The following is a 24,463-nucleotide window of genomic DNA, read 5'->3' as shown; positions in this document are numbered from 1 at the left end:
ACATGCACTGGACCCTAGAAAAAGCATGGGAATTCCCAAAAAATCATCTATTTCTGCTTCATTGACTACCCTAAAGCCTTTGACTGTGTGGATCACAACAAACTGGAAAATTCTGAAAGAGATGGGAATACCAGACCACCTTTCCTGTTTCCTGAGAAACCTGTATGCAGAACATGAAGCAACATTTAGAACCAGATGTGCAAGAACAGACGGTTCAAAATAAGGAAAGGATTATGTCAAGGCTGTATATTGCCACTCTGCTTATTTAACTTTATGCAGAATGAATCATATGAAATGCTGGGCTGGATGACTCACAAGCTGGAATCAAGATTGCTAGGAGAAATATCAATAACCTCAGATATGCAGATGACACCACCTTAAGGGCAGAAATCGAAGAGAAATTAAAGAGCCTCTGATGAAATTGAAAGAGGACAGTGAAAAAGCTGGCTTAAAAGTCCACATTCAAAAAGACTAAGATCATGGCATCCAGTCCTATCACTTCATTGCAAATAGATGGGCAAAAAATGGAAACAGTGACAGACTTTATTTTCTTGGGCTCCCAAATCATTATGGACAGTCACTGCAGCCGTGAAATTAAAAGACGCTTGCTCCTCAAGAGAAAGCTGTGACAAAGCTAGACAGCATATTAGTAAGCTGAGACATCACTTGACTGACAAAGGTCCGTATACTCAAATAGATGGTTTTGCCAATAGTCATGTACATATGTGAGCATTCGACCGTAAAGAAGGCTGAGCACCGAAGAATTGATGCTTTTGAACTGTGGTGCTGGAGAAGACTCCTGAGACTCCCTTGGACTGCAAGGAGATCAAACCAGTCAATCTGAAAGGAAATCAATCCTGGATATCCATCATAAGGACTGATGCTGAAGCTGAAGCTCCAATACTTTTGCCACCTGATGGGAAGAGCCGACTAATTGGAAAAGACCCTAATGCTAGGGAAGATTGAGGGCAGGAAGAGAAGGGGATGACAGAGGTTGAGATGGTTGGTTGGCATCCTTGACTGAAGGGACATGAGGTTGAGCAAAGTCCAGGAGACAATGAAGGACAGGGAAGCCTGGTATGCTCTTCCTTCATTCCTGAACTTCCAGATTTCCCTCTGGTGTCATTTTTCTTGATCATTTCTTGTAGAGCAGGTCTGCTGTTGACAAGTTCTCTTAATTTTCTTTCATCTGAGAATGTATTTTGTTCTCAGTTCTGAATGTCATTTTTGCTGATTGGAAGTCTGAGTTGACTGTTACTTTCAAGACATTGTTCCAGTGTCTTTTGGCCACTGTATTTCTGATGAGAAATATGTTAAATTTGTATCCTTTTCCTCCTCTGAGTGATGTGTTGTTTTTCTCTAATTGCTTTCAAGATACTTCATCTTTTGTTTTTGGCAATTTGATTATGGTATTTTTGACATGATTTTCTTTGTGTGTATGCATCTTGAAGATTATTGCATTTCGCACATCTGTTTATTTCTTTTACCCAAGTTGGGGACAATTGTCCTATTATTTCTTCAATATTTTGTACTTACTAGTAACATCCTCTGTTTCTTATACTCCAATGACATGAATATTAGACCTTTTGATATGATCCTGTAGGTTCCTGAAGTTCTGGCCACATTTTTCAGTATTTTTCTTTTTGTCCTTCAAGTTGGATAATTTCTATTCAGTTCAGTTCAGTCACTCAGTTGTGTCCGACTCTTTGCGACCCCATGAATTGCAGCACGCCAGGCCTCCCTGTCCATCACCAACTCCCGGAGTTCACTCAAACACACATCCATCGAGTCGGTGATGCCATCCAACCATCTCATCCTCTGTCGTCCCCTTCTTCTACTGCCCCCAATCCCTCCCAGCATCAGAGTCTTTTCCAATGAGTCAACTCTTCACATGAGGTGGCCAAAGTACTGGAGTTTCAGCTTTCGCATCATTCCTTCCAAAGAAATCCCAGGGCTGATCTCCTTCACAATGGACTGGTTGGATCTCCTTGCAGTCCAAGGGACTCTCAAGAGTCTTCTCCAACACCACAGTTCAAAAGCATCAATTCTTCAGAGCTCAGCTTTCTTCACAGTCCAACTCTCACATCCATACATGACCACTGGAAAAACCACAGCCTTGACTAGATGGACCTTTGTTGGCAAAGTAATGTCTCTGCTTTTGAATATGCTATCTAGGTTGGTCATAACTTTTCTTCCAAGGAGTAAGCGTCTTTTAATTTCATGGCTGCAGTCACCATCTGCAGTGATTTTGGAGCCCCCCAAAATAAAGTCTGACACTGTTTCCACTGTTTCCCCATCTATTTCCCATGAAGTGATGGGACCAGATGCCATGATCTCTGTTTTCTGAATGTTGAGCTTTAAGCCAACTTTTTCACTCTCCTCTTTCACTTTCATCAAGAGGCTTTTTAGTTCCTCTTCACTTTCTGCCATAAGGGTGTCACCGCTGTTCAAGTTCACTGTCATACCCATTCTGCTATTGAGACTATCCAGATAATTTTAAAATTTCTAATGTATTTTTTGGTTCTAAAATTTCCACATGGTTCTTTGTTATAGTTCCTCTACAGTTTTTACGTACTCTGTAAAGTACTAAAGAAACTTTATAATCTTTAAAACATGTGCGTGCATGCGTGCTAAGTCGCTTCAGTTGTATCTGACTCTTTGCGACCCTATGGACTGTAACCTGCCAGGCTCCTCTGTCCATGGGACTCTCCAGGCAAGAACACTGGACTGGGTTGCCATTTCCTACTCCAAGGGATCTTCTGACCCAGGAATTGAACTCGTGTCTCTTATGTCTCCTGCTTTGGCAGGGGAGGTCTTTACCACTAGCACCACTTGGGAAGCCCCTTTAAAACATATTTCTCTACTAAAAACTTCTAGCACACTGTTCATTTCAGATGTATTTACCTTTGCTTCATGAGACATAGTTGGCATAGCTTTTTTTTACAGTCTTTTAAAAAGATTTTGAGAATTCTAACATCTGTGTCTTTGCATGTTGGTATCTGCTGTCTAGTCTCTGAGAATTGGCTGCATTTTCTTGGTTCTTAGTATGTATAGGAAGTTTAGGTTATATCTTGGATATTCTAAAGACTGTGTTGTTGAGATTCTAGGTCTTTTTAAGTTCCCGAAAATGATGATTTATTTGTTTTACCAAACAATCCACTTGTTTAGGTTCAAACCACAAGTTTTATCTCCCCTTTTGTGAACTATAATATTCAAAGCTTTGCTATCCTTATGCAGGTACAGCTCAGGAGTAAGCCTGAGACTTGTGTCAGTTTATGCATAGAATTAGGGGATTCCTTTCTCTATCTCTCTCTTCTGTGGAATTTCCCTCCCCATTCTGCAGCCTTCAGGAGCTTGTTTTCTTGGTCCTCTGGCCAAATGGTGTCATTTCTCTTGGATATTTAGCTGCCTACAGTGCTGTCATATGGTTCTGGACTGGGGCCACTGTTCAGGGCAAACCAAGAGAGAGAGAAAAAATCCTCAGAGATCCCCCCCACTACTCCCCCACACTCTTCGGATTATAGTTGGGTACTGTGGTTCTGGGTGCAAGATCCTTATACTGTTGGAAGTTCATTCTAAAGAATATGTCATCTCTCAGATCTTTGGGGACTTTATTTGAATTAGGAGTTACTTTAACTATTTGAGAGCTTTGGCTCAGATGGCAAAGCGTCTGCCTGCAATGTGGGAGACCTGGGTTCGATCCTGTAGCAAAGAATTTGAAAACTCTGAATTATGTGTTTGTGTGTCTGTCCAGTGGGTGAGGTGTCTTGGAACCTTTGATTTCTGTGTCCAATGACCTGAGTTCCCTAAGTTGTTTGGGGGTATATTTGTGAAGTCTCTTTTTTTTGGGCTGGTGGTGGTCCTATCAGTTTCAGTGTGTGATGTTATTGATTTATTAAAGTACTGTTTCCAGTGACTGAAGTCTCTAAGCCATTTATGGACCCAAATCCCAAGGAGTGAGAGCTCTAAGGTGTTTGTAGTTCCTGTACTTGAGTGTGAGGTCTCTCAGTTGTTTTGGTGTCCAGATCTCAAAAGGTAAATTCTCAGAACTCCTTTGGCATCTGTCTTGAATGGTACAAGATTCCTGAACCATTTGATACATGATTTAAAGAACCATATTTCTGTTCTTTCTGGAAAATCTCAATTCCAAGGTTAATCCTCTGTGCCTTATGGTATGTTGTATCTGAGCTCTTTTGGAATGTGTGTCCAGGCTGTGAGAGATCTGAAAAAATATATATTTTTCTCAAGAATTTGAAGTCTTTGAAATATGTGAAGAATTTCTTTCCATGGTGTTAGGTCTCTGAAGCATTGCAGTGGGGCAGATGTGGGGGTGGGGACTCTGTCCCAAGATATGATGTCTCTGAGCTGTTTGAATTATTGCATCCCTGGGTGTGTTCCTAGTGGCTCAGATAGTAAAGAATCTGCCAGCGATATAGGAGACCCAGATTTGATCCCTGGGTCAAGAAGATCACCTGGAGAAGGAAATGGCCACCCACTCCAGTGTTCTTGCCTGGAGAATCCACATGGACAGAGGAGCCTGGTCGGTGACAGTCTATGAGGTCACAAAGAGTCAGACACGACTGAGTGACTCAAACTTTCCCTTTCACATTGGGTGTGTTCCACAGGGTGATGTCTTGGAGGTGATTCTATATCTGTGCCCCAACGCTTGAGGTCTCTGGGTTTCTTTGGGATGTTTGATATTGGTACAAGGATTATGAATTGTTTTTTAGTCAGGGTCCAAGAAATGAGTTCTTTTAGCTGTTTGAGAATATGAGCTGTCTGAAGGGTATGAGGCATCTGAGTTCTTTTGGGTGTGTGTTCCATGCCATAAAACCCTTGTCACTTAGGGTATACGCACACATTTGGTGGTTTCTGTGTAAGGGTGTGATGCCTGTGACTAATAAGTGGTCTGTTAGAAATTGTTCAGTTTTATGTCTCAAGTTGGAATTGTGTTTGCCAGTTGGTTTCCATGAAGTTTGTGAAGTTTGTGAGTCTGTTACCAATTTAGGTTTCTGAACAGTTCTTTTAGGTGTTCTGTGTCCAAGGTGTGAGATGTCTGAACTCTCTAAGTGAATTCAGAATCTCTGGTGACTATGTCTAGGCTGCAAGGACTCTCTGGAGACATGTACCCATAGTATGAGATCTCTGGGCTATTTTGGATCCTGGTCCCAACATAGGAGGTCTGTGAACTCATGGGTATTTGTGTTCATGGCTGGAGGTCTCCAAATTTTTTTTCTGGTCTCTGTCCAAGGGTGTGAGTTCTCTGAGCTCTTTGGGATCTGGGTCCCTGGATGTGAACATTTTCAGATTTGCGGATCTATGTGTAGAGTGTGAAAGCCCTGGTTTTTTTTTTTTGGGGGGTGGGAGGTTCTGTGTCACATGATGGGACTTCTGAGCCATTTGGGATATGTTCCCAGGTATGAAGAATCTGTTTCTATGGATGATCACTATTAATGGTATGATGTCTCTGACCTCTGTTCTGTTTCTAAGGAGTGGGATCTGTTTAGCCATCTGTGTAACTGTGTGGAATCAGCTGTCCATGGATTGGGGTTCCACAGTGTGAGACCTCTGCAATGTTTGGGGATTTGTGTCATGTCTTCTGAACTGTTTAAGTGAGATGAATCTCAAGGAGATGAGATCACTGAGGTAGTTGCCACCCATGCACCTGAGTGGTTTGAGCCCCTAGGGGGTTATGTGTTCCTAGGATGGGAATAGTCAGAGCTGTCTGGGGTATGTGTTCAGGTCTGACAGTCTCTAAGATATTAGGATTCTATGTGACAGGATGTGAGATCTCTGCTTTGGATTTTCTCTGAATTTGTGAGGTCTGTGAGGTTGGCAAGAGTAGGGGGTGGAGTGAGTGGACCCGGTCCAAAGCTTAAGGCCTCAGAATTGTTTTCTGCTGTGCCCACAGTGTAAGACAAATGAGCTCCTTGGGACACTGTCTCAGGGTGTGAGGTCTCTGCAGTGTTTCTGAATCATTGTCCCAGCCTATGAAATCTCTGAGTTTCTTGGGAATCACTGTCCAAGGCCTCAGAATCATGTTCTGTGTCCAGCTGTGTGAGGTCTTCCTGCTTGAATAGTGTGGTACCACAGAATGAGATTGTTGAGGTGTTCATAGTTCTTTTTCTTGCAGTGTCAGTTTTCTGAGCTGTTGGAGTGTATTTTCTGCATGTGTGTGAGGATTTGTGCTTTTCAGGGGGATGTGGGTCCAGAGTTTAAAGTTTCTTAACTTTGCAGAAGTCTCTGTCAAAGATGTGGGACCTCATAACTCTTATGGGTCTAAATCTTACCACATGAAATCTTTGAGCTATTTGGCAGACGTTTTCATGTGTGAGGTCTTTGATGTTTGTGTGGGTCTCAGCTATAGGACGGAGAAGGCAATGGCACCCCACTCCAGTACCCTTGCCTGGAAAATCCCATGGACGGAGGAGCCTAGTAGGCTGCAGTCCATGGGGTCACACAGAGTTGGACATGACTGAAGTGACTTAGCAGCAGCAGCAGCTATAGGAATGAGGTTTTGTGTGTTTTTTTTTTTTAAGTTATTGGATTATAGTTGTTTATCATTAGCTTATGGGCTTCCCTGCTGGCTCAGCTGGTAAAGAATCCACTTGCAATGTGGGAGACCTGAGTTCAATCCGTGGGTTGGGAACATACCCTGGAGAAGGGAGCAGCTACCAACTCCAATATTCTGACCTGGAGAATTCCATGGACTGTATAATCCATGGGGTCACAAAGAGTCAGACACAACTGAGCAACTATAACTTTCATGTGCTTTTACAGAGCCTCAGCAGAGTGAAGCCACAGTGTACAAGGAGCCTGGGGTCCTCTGCCACTACTTGGAAATCCACCTGTCAACCAGGAACACAGGTATTAGTCTGTGGTGTTTATTATTGTGTTGCACCACTGACATTGGGGTGTTGGTTTGTTACTGCAGAAGAATTCATTCCTGAACACACACACAGTACTATGTGGATTGAATCCTCTGTGGAAATGGGCTCTGCAAGCTGAGGAGCTCAAGGACAGGGCAGCCTTCTTCTGGGAGGGCCTCCTAGCTTCTAGGATTTGCTTTTCCTTCCTTAATAGCAGACACAGCTCTGACCAGGTGAGGGGGATGGGAGAGCATTTGCATCTCCAAGTTGGACACTGGCTCTGGGCAACACTGCCAGGAGCAGAGAGACCCTGGACATGGAATGCTGTTCTTCAGAGACGCAGAGGTGAATGAGGCACTGGTGTTGCATAACTGTGCTTGGCTTTAATAATGGGCTTCAGGGTCCATCTAGAGTTGGGAGAATTCAGCCACAAATGTCTGTACATACATTAAAGATAGCTTTGATTTCACCAAATGGCTCCAACAGTGGATTTCTTCTCCTTAGAATGAAGGCACTTTCTGTTGTAAATGAGACCCATCATGCTCCTTTCCACCCCCACCATTGGACACAGTGCTTCTCCTAGGACAAAGCCCCTGGGGCTAGTGGGGCAGCAGGCATGGTTTCCCCAACTGTCAGGGCCATTTGATGTTATGACACAGGGCCACACTATTTGCTGCGACAGTTCTTGTTTAGAGGTGTCAACTACAAATTGGCATTTACCAAGAGCATGGCCAACGACTGAACAACAAAGGCATTTGCCATCTGCCTCTATGGAGACTGAACCCTCAGCTGCTATAGCTGTTGACCTTCCAACAATCCCTGAGGGAGTTCAGGGTGGAGTGAGGCACTCTCTGCTCCAGGGAATCTGGTGGGACAGGTCTTTAGATGGATGTTTTTAAGAACAGATTTTATGATCTCAATCCTTGCATCTCCTCATGTCTAGAGAAGCACTAAATCCCTTCATGGTGACATCAGATCCTCATGACTAACAAAAACCCTTTTGTAAAATGAGTGCTTCATGGTATTGAACTCCCCTTTCACCAAAACCTTATATATTGACTTTCGCAACCTCTGCTGCTTTGCAGCAGTCTCTCAGAGCTATTTGAGATGCTGCCTCCCGGGCTGCAGTTCTCATTTTGCCCCAAATAAAACTTAACTCACAGCTCTCAGGTTGTATATATTTTTTAGTCAACAGTTATGGTGACCATGAAGGGACCCAGAGTGGACTTCCTTCCTTTGACTGGACTCCATGAGGAACCGGAGCTTTGGTACCAGCAGCGGCTCCTTGCACCTGTCTGCCTCCTCAGGGGGTGCAGACGAATTTGGGTAAGTCTCTCCTGGTTCTTGAATCTACCATATTGGTTGAGATTCTCAGTTTTATTTGGCAGTGGAGCAGGTTACCTGCCCCCTCCCAGTAGGAAAGATACTGGGGCAGGGGCCCAGGTGAAACATCCAGGACATACCCACTCATGGTCTAGACACTGAGTGGTGCTCTGTTGAAAGATACTGAGGAATTCCCACCCAGTCAAAAGATACTGGGTGGAGGGGCTGGCTGAAAGATGCCAGGAGAATTGCCCACACAGTGAAAAGGTCCTGGGTAGGGAGGGGCTCGACTGTGATAAAATTGAGGAATACCCAGGGCTCTGCTGAAAGATACTGAGGTCGTGACATTGAGGTCATGCTGCTGTAGAGCAGTTAAGAGGCTGATCTGACACTTTTCTTCAATTTGACTGCCTTTATAGAATTTGTCAGGATAAAAGTGAGGAAAATACACGAGAGCTTTGCTCTGAAAAAAATGGACAAGACTCCTCTCGGCCAGTTTCGGTTTTCTCAGCTGACTGAGAAATTTACAGGAGTAGTGGAGGCCTAGTCCTTATACTGTGCAGTGGTCCCATAGGGAAGCCCACTCTTTAATTAAAATACTTGCTCATCCGGGGGGTCACACATAAGAACTGGCCATTCAGCGACCTGAGCAGCCATGGTGGTCTTAGATTGCTGGAGGCAAGATCCGAGACATGTAAGACAAGCTGAAACAACTCTGGGGTGACTCCTGGAGGAGTTAAGCTCACAAGAAGCACATGGGTCCACTATACAAGTTCACTAGTGACTTTTATCCCTGACAAATTCAGCTTAAAATGGGAAACAGAATCTCTCAAAAACAGAAACAAAGGGGTGTTAGAAAGCCAGCATCTGACTTACACTCTAGCCAGATTCATGTACAATGTGCATGGAACTCATACCTCCAAGTACCTAGTTAATTGGAGAAATTATACTGAAAGAGATCTCAACCTAAAATGGCCAAATTGGGAATCTTTTGATATTCTAAAATTGATATTTTTTGCATGCACAATTAGAAAAGGCCAGCCATACTTTGACTGGTATCTAAAGCTTCTAAAACAGGAAATGAGAGAGTAACTTCTTCACAGAAAATCAACAAGAAATTGCTTGAAACTATATCAAAACTAAAAAAGGGCTGCTAGCTCTGACTGCCAGGTCGCAGGTCTAGTCAAACTGGGAAGTCATGTTTGACATTTATGCCATTTGGTTTTTTATTTCTGGGCATCACTTTACCATCTTTTTGGGGCACTCTTGCCACTTGGCTTTTGATTTCTGGGCATCTCTTTGCCTTTTGTTTCATTTGGAGTGTGACTCCTGCCTGGTGAAGTTCTGGTTTGCTTTTGTTTTGTTTGTTTGGCTTGAGTGCACAGACATCTGGTACAAACTGCTCAAGCTAATGTGGGAATTGCTCACTATAAGGTTCCACACTCCACCTGGGAACCCCTTGGGGAAAAAAATTTTCCTTGACTGATCAATCTATAGCTATGATCCAGTGACAAGAAAAATAGCCTAAAATATTAGATCTTTTATTGACATAGGATAGGAAAATGGACTGAAGTTCCTTTCTGTCTAGGACTTCCTCCTGTAATCAACAGCCTGGGGCTGATCAAACTAAGACCCCCTACTTCCCCAGAGGGACAATCCCTGCTGGGACCAACCTGCCCTTGTTATCAGGGCCAAGGTGAGCACTATCTGGTCTAAATTTTGGCTATAAAACTATGGTCATACACACAAAAATTACAATTTTTGACAGTGTGGTCACTATATTCTTTAGATTCCAGATGAAGCTTGAAGAAAAAACTATCTCTTTAAGAATTCTTGCCCTGAGGAAGTAACTCCTCCTATACCTTTAGACCAGAGCTCTCTGGATCACTTATCTAGACCATATCTAATTCCTGAAACCAAAAGGAAAAAAAGGGAGGAACAAAGCCTTTTTAAATCTTATTCCAACCATTTTTTATTCATAACTAAGTTCGGAAAACAAAGCTATAGGATCTCTTGTGTCTATTTGGATATATGTATGTCTCAGTGTGTGTCTTTTTTTTTATAATATTACTGATTGCTGAGATCAGTGTGTAAATGAGTTCTAATCTAATTGGCCTTTAAAAAGTATGCACTTACAAATTAAATAATTCTAAATGCAAGAGAAATTAACCTAAATGAATTTCAGGTTCATGTGAACTGAGAAATATTCAGTATTAAATACCTGATATTAATGTGTATTTGTTGACCTAAATAATATAGACATGTCTATGAGTAATTATCATTAAGCAGAATATTTTCATTGTACCTAGGTGAATATAAGTTAAATATTATTATATCTGTTACAAGTTTGTCAACAAGGAAATTACCTTGAGTGAAGAAACTTCTAAAAAATGTAAATGTAATATGAGCCTTTAGATAAACTCTATTAAGAATAATTATGCTTTAGGAATGTCTGTCTAAAATAGTCTCTCCAGATTGGGGTAACTTTAACTTCTAAGGGTTGTGCTAAACTAAGTGTTGGAAGTCCATTGAATAGCTAAGTCATTTCCAAATAAAATAAGATTTTGAAACATTTACTATTAAACACTTATTACCTTTTACAGAGAAATTAAAGAGATTTGGGATTAAAAATGATGTTTGGTGCCATCCTAAAATGTTTTCTGTAAGAAAACAAAGGTTTTAGAAATAATCACTGATATTTATGCTCACCCAATCTATAAAATGCTAACATAAAAGTCAGTTCTTGGTTGCTTAAGGGAAGTAGAAAGTGTGTTTTTGGAAAAGAAGGTATGAGGAATGGAATTGCATTTTGTGAATGGAAAAGGAGGCAAGCCTGACTTACAGGTGCCTTTTTAGGATGGGAGAACATAGTAATGGGTACAGAAAGTGATAAGGTTTGTGAAAAGTGAACCATTAGGAAAGAGTTTTGTATATGGTTAGGACTAACTTTGTATATGGTTAGGGCTAAGAAAAACATCTACTTCTGCTTTATTGACTATCCCAAAGCCTTTGACTGTGTGGATCCCAATAAACTGTGGAAAATTCTGAAAGAGATGGGAATATCAGACCACCTGACCTGCCTCTTGAGAAACCTGTATGCAGGTCAGGAAGCAACAGTTAGAACTGGACATGGAACAACAGACTGGTTCCAGATAGGAAAAGGAGTGTGTCAAGGCTGTATATTGTCACCCTGCTTATTTAAATTATATGCAGAGTACATCATGAGAAACGCTGGACTGGAAGAAGCACAAGCTGGAATCAAGATTGCCAGGAGAAATATCAATAACCTGATATGGAGATGACGCCACCCTTATGGCAGAAAGTGAAGAGGAACTAAAAAGCCTCTTGATGAAAGTGAAAGAGGAGAGTGAACAAGTTGGCTTAAAGCTCAACATTCAGAAAACGAAGATCATGGCATCTGGTCCCATCACTTCATGGGAAATAGATGGGGAAACAGTAAAAACAGTGTCAGACTTTATTTTGGGGGGCTCCAAAATCACTGCAGATGGTGACTGCAGCCATGAAATTAAAAGACACTTACTCCTTGGAAGGAAAGTTATGACCAACCTAGATAGCATATTCAAAAGCAGAGACATTACTTTGCCAAGAAAGGTCCATCTAGTCAAGGCTGTGGTTTTTCCAGTGGTCATGTATGGATGTGAGAGTTGGACTGTGAAGAAAGCTGAGCACTGAAGAATTGATGCTTTTGAATTGTGGTGTTGGAGAAGACTCTTGAGAGTCCCTTGGACTGCAGGGAGATCAACCAATCCATCCTAAAGGAGATCAGCCCTGGGTATTCTTTGGAAGGAATGATGCTAAAGCTGAAACTCCAGTACTTTGGCCACCTCATGTGAAGAGTTGACTCATTGGAAAAGACTCTGATGCTGGGAGGGATTGGGGGCAGTAGAAGAAGGGGACGACAGAGGATGAGATGGCTGGATGGCATCACCGACTCGATGGACATGAGTTTGAGTGAACTCCGGGAGTTGGTGATGGACAGGGAGGCCTGGCGTGCTGCGATTCATGGGGTCGCAGTTGGACATGACTGAGCGACTGAACTGAACTGAACTGAGGACTAAGTTTAAAATAAAGTTAATTAAGTTTACCTTTTAAGTAAAGTAAGATGGTGCAAAAACTTGAATTTAGCTTTTCTTTCTGTTAAGAGGACACCTTTTCTTCAGATATTGAACTGCCTATGATAGTAGATTTAAGTTTCTTTATCTTTTAAATGACCTGTTCTGAAATCTCTTATTGTTACTTTGGCTAAGTGAATAGCTGTTGTTTCACAATGACCTATAATCCTATCTGACTAAGTGTTCTAAACCTTTTGATACTTGTTGACAAAGCTTCCTAAGTCATTCTAATGTAGAAGATTTGTAGCTAACTTTGGGATGCTTCAGAGGGCCCCTGAAATATCCCAAAGAGAGATATTATACTAATTAGGTTCATTTTGTATACAGAATTACATGAGATGTATTGTCAAGTGAGTAATAAGTCAGGTTATATTGTATGGTAAATGTTAATAATATAGATATCCTAGAAACTGTATGGAGTTCCTAAAAGTCTGATATGTTTGGGTAAAATGTTATCAAGCATAATTCTAGTTACTATCTCAAAATATTGTCATAGCATTAAACAAGTTTCGCCTCTTCTAGAAGATTTATAAAAAGGACTTTTGGATAAATACCAGTTTCTGAACTGGGTAAAAGATTCTAATAGAAAACCTGATGACTTCACAAAGGTTAACAAAAGGACTGAAGGAAGTAGTGAATATGCTTATAAGTTTTATGGTTTCTATCTGAAATATTACTGATTTGAATCTGTGTTTTCCAGGTGTAAGAAAAAAAAAACCTTCCCCTCAAACTAATTATGACAGTAATTTGGTAAAATTATATTTTATAAACAAATTGAAACATTTATCTTTTCTCTATATCTGAACCCTCCAGAGATTGGAAGCTCTTAGTTTCCAGTGACTTTATCAGGTAAGTTAGGAAGATTATCTCAATAACAGGTACAGAAATCTCAAGGAATTTTGGAGACCTTGAGAAGGGAGGAATTTATTTAGATCTGTTAGGCAAAATCTGTGATAAGCCTTTGGCATGGCTTTCCTAGCCCTGAAAGCTTTTATTTTAAAAGTTCAGTCTGAGACTCTATAAAAGTTTCAGCAAAGCAAAATGTCTATGATCAATTACGGTTATATAAGTCATCAGGCCAAGTTTATTGAGACCAGACCTATACTACAAACAGGTCTTAATTTGGTTATATTTGGTAAAAATGATGGTGATTTTAAGGAGAAAGAGATGTTTCAATGAATGTTAAATCCCAGTTTGTTAATGGAGGGTTATCTTCTAAGTCTTAGTTATCTACTAAGACTCATTTCCTGGATAGTTCTTTGCTGTTAGGGTATATTAATGTAAAATTGAATTGAATTATTAAAGAACTTTAATAATGGCTTCCCTGGTGGCTCAGACGGTAAAGCGTCTGCCTGCAGTGCAGGAGACCCGGGTTTGATCCCTGGGCCGGGAAGATCCCTGGAGAAGGAAATGGCAACCCACTCTAGTACTCTTGCCTGGAAAATTCCATGGACAGAGGAGCCCTGTAGGCTACAGTCCATGGGGTCTCAAAGAGTTGGACACAACTGAGCAACTTCACTTCACATTAAAGAACACTCTAGCGTTGTTTCTGAAGTAATCTATCTTTGGATGCATATCAGATGCCACACATGACCTACAATCAAGACTGGAAGAAGACATAATTTAAGGAAGACAATTTCAGGAACTGTCTCCAACCTGGATGGAAGGACCTTTCTATCAGGTACTCTTAACTAGCTCATGCCCAGTGAAATTGAAGGGAAATTGACTCTTGGGTTTAACTCCCACTTCCAAAGGCCCCTAAGCTGGACTGGTCCATAGAGAGGCCTACTGATCTCAAACTCACCTTAAAACAATGCTCAAACAGAGGAAGCTACTAGGACGAGAAGAAGATGACATCAGAAGAAGACAGCTTGCCCAAGATGGTGATCTGACTTTTATGATCATTTATAATGTTTTCTTGATTCCTTGGACATATGCCTATCAATCACATGTTTTCAATCATGGACATGATTCTATGCTAATTTAAAACTCAATCCAATTGTTGGGTTGTGGCCAATTACCTGTGCCTAGTATTTCTGCGTTACCTTGGTGGATTTCTGTTCTCTAGGGCTCTGATTGGATACCCCCAAGATATTTGTTTTAGATGAGTGTTCAGTACTGTTCTGTCTATTCATGATATTACTAGATGGGGTCCTCTCACCTGGCCAACTAATAATACCTGCTCTGATGCTGGCCATAGATTTAAGTATTCTCTTAGGGTCATTTAAACTCAATCGGAATGATGAGCTAAGTCTCAATAAAAAATTAACCTCTCATCTGTTAAAAGGAAAACTCCCACAATTATGGGGAGGATCTACATGGTTAACACCAGGCTATGGTCATTTAAGTTTAAAGGCTCCTCTATGTTGGGAACAGTTGAGGCATACTAAAAATGATCAACCTGGTAATTATGAGACAAGGCTGGGTGCTTTATGAACTATGCCTATTATTACCCTTAGAGAGAGTGATTGGTATGGAACTCAGTGGATTTATAGCACTAATTTATGGCCTTGACATCTATAGGGATGGATACGAAGGTGTAGCCTGGGATTCCCATGAATTTAAGGTCATACATGTTAACAAATTAGAGGTAACCCTAACTAATCTACCATTGGTATGATCCCAGTGGGTCAAAGATCTGTATTCTACTGGTATGACCATTTAGCAGCTTGTGTGTGTGTGTGTGTGTGTGTGTGTGTGCGCCTTCAATGGGGTTGGAAGATATAGTTGATGATATCTAAGCCTTAACAACTTTCATAAGCTTTAAATGATAGTAATCGGGCTGTTAGTCTATTGAATTCTGAGATCTCTATGATGAGAAAGGCACTGCTACACAACTGCAAAGCCATTGATACCTTACAGCATCTCAGGAAGATATCTGTGCTAAAATTCAAACTGAATGCTATATTTTCATACCTGATAAATCCTTTAATCCTCTTTTGATGAACCACATGAAAAATCAGATTTCTGCTTTAAGTGACCCATTCCCTAGTCTTAACAATCTTTTTAAAAAACTGGTTTGGTGTGTGAGGCTTGTGGCTAAAATATTTAATTCCACTAATGTTATTAACTATACCATTTGTATTTTGCCTGTTTCAGAAGAGTATTATTTCTTGTATTACCAAGTGTATGACTGAGCCTCCAATGAAAATGATAACTAGACTTGAAGCAGTTGGTCAAATGTATAGCCCGATATATGATCAATGATTGTAATAGTGTAACTCTAGGTATGAAAAGATGCAACGAGAGGGAATATTTTCCTGGACCATAACTAGAAGACAGGTGTCCAGAGATCTTTGACTCTTAAGACCTAATCCAGTAATAAGCACATTACTTATCACATTGTCTTATCAACAAAAACCTTCTTCAGAACTGGGAACGAGCCTTCCCAGCAATGCAGGACAAAATGGTCATGAAATGCCCTGCAAAATATGGTTGGATTTATGACCACAAGGGGGTCGTGTCAACTGCAAATTAGCACTTACCAAGAGCATTGCCAACAACTGAACAACAAAGGTATTTGTCATCTGCCGCTATGGAGATCAGGACTTCCCTGATGGCTCAGATGGTAAAGCATCTGTCTACAATGTGGGAGACCCAGGTTCGATCCCTGAGTTGGGAAGATCCTTTGGAGAAGGAAATGGCAATCCACTCCAGTACTATTGCCTGGAAAATCCCATGGACAGAGGAGCTTGGTAGGCTACAGTCCATGGGGTCCCAAAGAGTCGGACACGAAACTGAGTGACTTCACTTTTCTATGGAGATTGAACCCCAGGCTGCTATAGCTTAGGGTTGACCTTCAACAATCCCCGAGGGAGTTCAGGGTCGGGTGAGGCACTCTGTGCTCCAGGGAACCTGGTGGGACAGGTCTTTAGATAGTTGGATGTTTTTAGGAACAGATTTTATTATCTCAATCCTTGCATCTCCTCATATCTAGAGAAGCACTAAATCCCTTCATGGTGACATCAGATCCTTGTGACTAACAAAAACCTTTTGTGAAATGAGTGCTTCATGGCATTGAACTCCCCCTTCACCAAAACCTTATATATTGACTTGCCCCCACTGCCATTTTAGAGCAGTCTCTCAGAGCTATCTGAGATGCTGCCTCCTGGGCTATGGTCCTCATTTTGCCCCAAATAAAACTTAACTCACAACTCTCAAGTTGTATATCTTTTTTTTAGTCGACACCTTCAAGTGGGAAGACTTTATTTTCTCCCATTACCAGAACATTTGTGGCTGGCAATCGCAGGCTCAATGATATTGCAAACAGGTTTGACTTTTCTTTCCCTCTTTCATCTTAACCACTTTTAAGCATAGTGACTTTTGTCATCACATTTATTGCCTTGTGGTCCCAAGATGGCTGCTGCACTTTCGGCCCTCACATCTATATCCAATACAGGAAAAGGGGATCAGGACAAAGGCTTTCTTTCTAATTAGGCATTGTCTTGTTGCGTCTTCCAGCTTCTGGTAGCAGCTGGCATTTTTTCACTTGTGGCCCCATCACTCCAATATCTTCCTCCATGGACATAATGCCACCTCCTCTGTGTATGCATCTCCTCTTCTGCTATCTAAAATCTGCCTCAGGCTCCCTCACACTTGGTGGTTACATTTAGAGCCCACCAGATAATTAGGATAATCTCCCTGTCTCCAGATCCTTCACTTAATCACATCTACAAAGTCTTCTTTTGCAAGTTTTCAATCGCAACGATTAGGAGGTGGATGATTTTGTAGGGCTATTAGTTAGCCCAGGCTTTCCAGATGGTGCTAGTGGTACTTGGCAGTGCAGGAGACCTAAGAGATGCAGGTTGGATCCCTGGGTCAGGGAGATCCCCTGAAGAAGGGCATGGCAACGCATTGCAGTATTCTTGCCTGGAGAATCCACATGGATAGACAACCCTGGTGGGCTACAGTCCATTAATTCACAAAGAGTCAGACACAACTGAGTGACACTTTTGCTTTGGTGTCATGTCTTGGAGGTGGTTCTGTATCTGTGCCCCAACACTTGAGGTCTCTGAGTTTCTCTGGGATGCTTGTTAATGCTACAATGGTTATGAATTATTTTTCAGTCAGGGTCCAAGATAAGAGGTCTTTTAGCTGTTTGAGGATATGAGCTGTTTGAAGGGTATGAGGCATCTGAGTTCTTTTGGGTGTGTGTTCCATGACATAAAACCACTGTGTCACTTGGGGTATACTCATACATTTGGTGGTTTCTGTGTAAGGGTGTGATGCCTCTGACTAATAATTGGTCTGTTAGAATTTGATCAGGTTTATGTTTCAAGTTGGAGTTGTCTTTGCCAGTTGGTTTCCATGAACTCTGTGAGTCTGTTTGAAATCTGTTCCCAATTTAGGAGTTTCCTGAACAGGTTTTTTTTTTTTTTTGGTGGTGGTCTGTGTCCAAGGTGTGACATGTCTGAACACTCTAGGTGAATTTAGACTCTCTGGTGATTATGTCTAGGCTGCAAGAACTCTCTAGGGGACCTGTACCCCACAGTGTGAAATCTCTGGGATATTTTGGATCCTGGTCCCAACACAGGGGGTCTGTGAACTCATGGGCATCTGTGTTCATGGCCTAGCGTCTCCAGATTGTTTTCTGGCTTGTGTCCAAGAGTGCAAGTTCTCTGAGCTCTTTGGGGTCTGGGTCCCAGGATGTGAACTTTCTGCAATTTGGGGATCTATGTTCAGAGTATGAAGTCTGTGTGTTTTTTGGGGTGGGAGGTCCTGTGTCACATGATGGGAATTATGAGCCATTTGGGATATGTTCCCAGGTGTGAAGAGTCTGTCCCTATGGACAATCTCTGTTAAGAGTATGATGTCTCTGACCTCTGTTCTGTTTCTAAGGGGTGGCGTCTGTTTAGCCATCTGTGTAACTGTGTGGTATCACTGTTTGTCCATGAATTGGGGTTCCAGAGTGTGAGTCTTCTGAGCTGTTTGGGGTTTTATGTCATGTCCTCTGAACTGTTTTGGAGAGCTGACTCTCAAGGGGATGAGATCACTGAGGTACTTGCCACCTGTGCCCCTGAGTGAATAGTTTGAGCCCTTAGGGGGTTGTGTGTTCCTAGGGTGTGCATTGCCAGAGCCGTCTGGGGTATGTGTTCAGGTCTGAAGGTCTCCAACATATTAGGATTCTATGTGATCGGATGTGAAATCTCTGCTTCAGATTTTCTCTGAACTTGTGAGGTCTGTGAGGTTGGTGAGGAGTTAGGGGTGGAGAGAGTGGACCCATTCCAAAGCTTAAGGCCTCAGAATTGTTTTCTGTTGCACCCACAGTGTAAGATCACTGAGCTCTTTGGGACTGTGTCTCAGGGTGTGAAGTCTCTGCAGTGTTTCCCAGTCATTGTCTCAGTCTATGAAATCTCTGAGGTTCTTGAGAATCATTGTCCATGGCCTCAGAATTGTGTTGAGTCTGAGTGTGTGAGGTCTTCTGAACTTTGCGGAAGTCTCTGTCAAAGATGCGGGAACTCATAACTCTTAATGGTTAAATCTTATCACATGAAATCTTTGAGCTATTTGGCAGACGTTTTCATGTGTGAGGTCTTTGATGTTTGTGTGGGTTTCAGCTATAGGAGGAGAAGGCACTGGCAACCCACTCCAGTACTCTTGCCTGGAGAATCCCATGGCCAGAGGAGCCTGGTGGGCTGCAGTCCATGGGGTTGCTCACTTTCATGGACTGGAGAAGGAAATGGCAACCCACTCCAGTGTTCTTGCCTGGAGAATCCCAGGGACAGTGGAGCCTGGTGGGCTGCCATCTATGGGGTCGCATGGAGTCGGACACGACTGAAGCAACGTAGCAGCAGCAGCAGCAGCTATAGGAATGAGATTTTTTTTGTTAAAAAAAAGTTATTGGATTGTAGTTGTTTATCATTAGCTTATAGGCTTCCCTGCTGGCTCAGCTGGTAAAGAATCCATTCGCAATGTGGGAGACCTGGGTTCGATCCGTGGGTTGGGAAGATACCTTGCAGAAGGGAGCGGCTACCAACTCCAATATTCTGACCTGGAGAATTCCATGGACTGTATAATCCATGGGGTCACAAAGAGTCAGACACAACTGAGCAACTATAACTTTCATGTGCTTTTACAGAGCCTCAGCAGAGTGAAGCCACAGTGTACAAGGAGCCTGGGGTCCTCTGCCACTACTTGGAAATCCACCTGTCAACCAGGAACACAGGTATTAGTCTGTGATGTTTATTATTGTGTTGCACCACTGACATTGGGGTGTTGGTTTGTTACTGCAGGAGAATTCATTCCTGAACACACACACACATTACTGTGTGGATTGAATCCTCTGTGGAAATGGGCTCTGCAAGCTGAGGAGCTCAAGGACAGGGCAGCCTTCTTCTGGGAGGGCCTCCTAGCTTCTAGGATTTGCTTTTCCTTCCTTTATAGCAGACACAGCACTGGCCAGGGGGTGGGGATGGGAGGGCATTTGCATCTCTAAGCTGGACACTGCTCTGGGCAACACTGCTGGGGGCGGAGTGACCCTGGACATGGAATGCTGTTCTTCAGAGACTAGAGATGAATGACGTGCTGGTGTTCTATAGCCTGCTTGGCTTTAATAATGGGTTTCAGGGTCCATCTAGAGTTGGGAGAATTCAGCCACAGCATTAAATATAACTTTGATTTCACTAAATGCCTCCAGTAGTGGATTTCTTCTTCTCCTTAGAATGAAGGCACTTTCTGTTGTAAATGAGACCCATCATGCTCCTTCCCACCCCCACCACTGGATCCAGTTCTTCTCCTAGGACAAAGCCCCTGGGGCTAGTGGGGCAGTGGGCAGGGGTTCCCCCAACTGGGCCACCTTCAGGGCCATTTGATGTTCTTATGATATAGGCCCACACAATATGCTGTGATAGTTCTTGTTTAGACAGTGTTATTTCTACCCCAATAGAAATGCCTGCCTGAATTCATAGGCAGTTCCGTGGTTGGGACTCTGTGCTTTTTCACTGGCAAGGGCTGTGGATCAATCCCTGATCAGGGAACGAAGATCCCTGAAGCCTTGCAGCAAAACCAAAAAAAAAGAAAAGAAAAATGCTCTTTCCACCAGATCCAGACATTTAAACCACATAGGCTCTGCAGCTCTGTTTCCTTGTTTACAAAATGGACATGCTAGAACCTAGCCTGGCAATTTCAAAGGGGTAGTTAAGAGATTATCTGAAAGGTTTTTTTTTTTTTTCCCAGTAAAGCATTCTTCTCCCTGCAAGTAACAGAAAATTCTATTAGACGGCCTTCAAGTGGGAAGGCTTTATTTTCTTCCATTACCAGAACATTTGAGGTTGGCAGTCACAGGCTCAATGATACTGTAAACAGCTTCGAATATTCTCTCCATCTTTCATCTTGATCATCTTTAAGCATACTAACTTTTATGTTTTCATGTTTATGCCTTGTGGTCCCAAGATGGCTACTGTACCTCCAGCCTTCATATCTATATCCAATCCTGGAAAAAGGGATCAGGAAAAAGGCTTTCTAATGGGGCACTGTCTGGTTGAGTCTTCCAGCTTCTGGTGGCCGCTAGCATTTTTTGGCTTTGGCCACATCACTCCAGTCTCTTCCCCCATGGTCATAATGCCACCTCCTCTGTGTGTGCATCTCCTCTACTATCTATCTCAAATCTCCCTCAGGCTCCCTCTTATAAGGACACTTGTGGTTACATTTCAGTTCAGTTCAGTCACTCAGTCATGTCCCATTCTTTGTGACCCTGTGAATCACAGCACGCCAGGCCTCCCTGTACGTCACCAGCTCCCAGAGTTCACTCAAACTCACGTCCATCGAGTCGGTGATGCCATCCAGCCATCTCATCCTCTGTCATCCCCTTCTCCTCCTGCCCTCAATCCCTCCCAGCATCAAGGTCTTTTCCAATGAGTCAATTCTTTGCATGAGGTGGCCAAAGCATCAGTCCTTCCAATGAACACCCAGGACTGATCTCCTTTAGGATGGACTGGTTGGATCTCCTTGCAGTCCAAGGGACTCTCAAGAGTCTTCTCCAACACCACAGTTCAAAAGCATCAATTCTTCAGTGCTCAGCTTTCTTCACAGTCCAACTCTCACATCCATACATGACCACTAAAAAAACCATAGCCTTGACTAGATGGACCTTTCTTGGCAAAGTAATGCTCTGCTTTTGAATATGCTATCTAGGTTGGTCATAACTTTTCTTCCAAGGAGTAAGCGTCTTTTAATTTCATGGCTGCAGTCACCATCTGCAGTGATTTTGGAGCCCCCCAAAATAAAGTCTGACACTGTTTCCACTGTTTCCCCATCTATTTCCCATGAAGTGATGGGACCAGATGCCGTGATCTCTGTTTTCTGAATGTTGAGCTTTAAGCCAGCTTTTTCACTCTCCTCTTTCACTTTCATCAAGAGGCTCTTTAGTTCCTCTTCACTTTCTGCCATAAGGGTGGTGTCATCTGCATATCTGAGGTTATTGATATTTCTCCCGGCAATCTTGATTCCAGCTTGTGCTTCTTCCAGCCCAGCATTTCTCATGATGTACTCTGTATATAATTTAAATAAGCAGGGTGCTTTTGAACTGTGGTGTTGGAGAAGACTCTTGAGAGTCCCTTGGACTGCAAGGAGATCCAACCAGTCCATCCTAAAGGAGATCAGTCCTGGGTGTTCATTGGAAGGACTGATGCTTTGGCCACCTCATGCAAAGAATTGACTCATTGGAAAGACCTTGATGCTGGGAGGGATTGAGGGCAGGAGGAGAAGGGGATGACAGAGGATGAGATGGCTGGATGGCATCACCGACTCGATGACGTGAGTTTGAGTGAACTCTGGGAGCTGTGACGTACAGGGAGCCTGGCGTGCTGTGATTCACAGGGTCACAAAGAATGGGACATGACTGAGTGACTGAACTGAACTGAAATGTAACCACAAGTGTCCTTATAAGAGGGAGCTGAGGGAGATTTGAGATAGATAGTAGAGGAGATGCACACACAGAGGAGGTGGCATTATGACCATGGGGGAAGAGACTGGAGTGATGTGCCAAAGCCAAAAAATGCTAGCGGCCACCAGAAGCTGGAAGACTCAACCAGACAGTGCCCCATTAGAAAGCCTTTTTCCTGATCCCTTTTTCCAGGATTGGATTATAGATATGAAGGCTGGAGGTACAGTAGCCATCTTGGACCACAAGGCATAAACATGAAAACATAAAATTAGTATGCTTAAAGATGATCAAGATGAAAGATGGAGAGAATATTCGAAGCTGTTTACAGTATCATTGAGCCTGTGACTGCCAACCTCAAATGTTCTGGTAATGGAAGAAAATAAAGCCTTCCCACTTGAAGGCCGTCTAATAGAATTTTCTGTTACTTGCAGGGAGAAGAATGCTTTACTGGGAAAAAAAAAAAAACCTTTCAGATAATCTCTTAACTACCCCTTTGAAATTGCCAGGCTAGGTTCTAGCATGTCCATTTTGTAAACAAGGAAACAGACGCTGCAGAGCCTATGTGGTTTAAATGTCTGGATCTGGTGGAAAGAGCATTTTTCTTTTCTTTTTTTTTGGTTTTGCTGCAAGGCTTCAGGGATCTTCGTTCCCTGATCAGGGATTGATCCACAGCCCTTGCCAGTGAAAAAGCACAGAGTCCCACCACGGAACTGCCTATGAATTCAGGCAGGCATTTCTATTGGGGTAGAAATAACACTGTCTAAACAAGAACTATCACAGCATATTGTGTGGCCTATATCATAAGAACATCAAATGGCCCTGAAGGTGGCCCAGTTGGGGGAACCCCTGCCCACTGCCCCACTAGCCCCAGGGGCTTTGTCCTAGGAGAAGAACTGGATCCAGTGTGGGGGTGGGAAGGAGCATGATGGGTCTCATTTACAACAGAAAGTGCCTTCATTCTAAGGAGAAGAAGAAATCCACTACTGGAGGCATTTAGTGAAATCAAAGTTATATTTAATGCTGTGGCTGAATTCTCCCAACTCTAGATGGACCCTGAAACCCATTATTAAAGCCAAGCAGGCTATAGAACACCAGCACGTCATTCATCTTCTAGTCTCTGAAGAACAGCATTCCATGTCCAGGGTCACTCCGCCCCCAGCAGTGTTGCCCAGGCAGTGTCCAGCTTAGAGATGCAAATGCCCTCCCATCCCCACCCCTGGCCAGTGCTGTGTCTGCTAAAAGGAAGGAAAAGCAAATCCTAGAAGCTAGGAGGCCCTCCCAGAAGAAGGCTGCCCTGTCCTTGAGCTCCTCAGCTTGCAGAGCCCATTTCCACAGAGATTCATCCACAACAGTAATGTGGTGTGTGTTTCAGGAATGAATTCTCCTGCAGTAACAAACCAACACCCCAAGTCAGTGGTGCAACACAATAAATAAACATCACAGACTAATACCTTGTGTTCCTGGTTGAAGGTGGATTTCCAAGTAGTGCAGAGGACCCAGGCTCCTTGTACACTGTGGCTTCACTCTGCTGAGGCTCTGTAAAAGCACATGAAAGTTATAGTTGCTCAGTTGTGTCTGACTCTTTGTGACCCATGGATTATACAGTCCATGGAATTCTCCAGGTCAGAATATTGGAGTTGGTAGCCTCCCTTCTGCAAGGTATCTTCCCAACCCACGGATCGAACCAGGTCTCCCACATTGCGAATGGATTCTTTACCAGCTGAGCCAGCAGGAAGCCTATAACCTAATGATAAACAATACAATCCAATAACTTTTTTTTAACAAAAAAAATCTCATTCCTATAGCTGCTGCTGCTGCTGCTACGTTGCTTCAGTCGTGTCCGACTCCATGCGACCCATAGATGGCAGCCCACCAGGCTCCACTGTCCCTGGGATTCTCCAGGCAAGAACACTGGAGTGGGTTGCCATTTCCTCTCCAGTCCATGAAAGTGACAACCCCATGGATCTGCAGCCACCAGGCTCTCTGGCCATGGGATTCTCCAGGCAAGAGTACTGGAGTGGGTTGCCAGTGCCTTCTCCTCCTATAGCTGAAACCCACACAAACATCAAAGACCTCACACATGAAAACGTCTGACAATAGCTCAAAGATTTCATGTGATAGATTTAACCATTAAGAGTTATGAGTTCCGCCATCTTTGACAGAGACTTCCGCAAAGTTCAGAAGACCTCACACACTCAGACTCAAAACAATTCTGAGGCCATGGACAATGATTCTCAAGAACCTCAGAGATTTCA

General features: G+C 42.9%; 1 long non-coding RNA gene across 1 annotated transcript; it reads left to right on the top strand.

Annotated features, from left to right (window-relative positions):
• The first annotated feature begins 6,777 nt into the window (after positions 1-6,777).
• On the top strand, positions 6,778-19,486 carry LOC108634319. Its single transcript, XR_001917540.1, has 3 exons — positions 6,778-6,867; positions 8,058-8,195; positions 19,404-19,486. It is a non-coding gene; the product is annotated as an uncharacterized LOC108634319 (long non-coding RNA).
• The last annotated feature ends 4,977 nt before the right edge of the window (positions 19,487-24,463 follow it).

The sequence above is a fragment of the Capra hircus genome (assembly GCF_001704415.2).
Source record: "Capra hircus breed San Clemente chromosome X unlocalized genomic scaffold, ASM170441v1, whole genome shotgun sequence".
Lineage (NCBI taxonomy): Eukaryota > Metazoa > Chordata > Mammalia > Artiodactyla > Bovidae > Capra > Capra hircus.
Note: the sequence above shows the minus strand (reverse complement) of the source record. Positions and strands in the feature narration are given on the sequence as shown.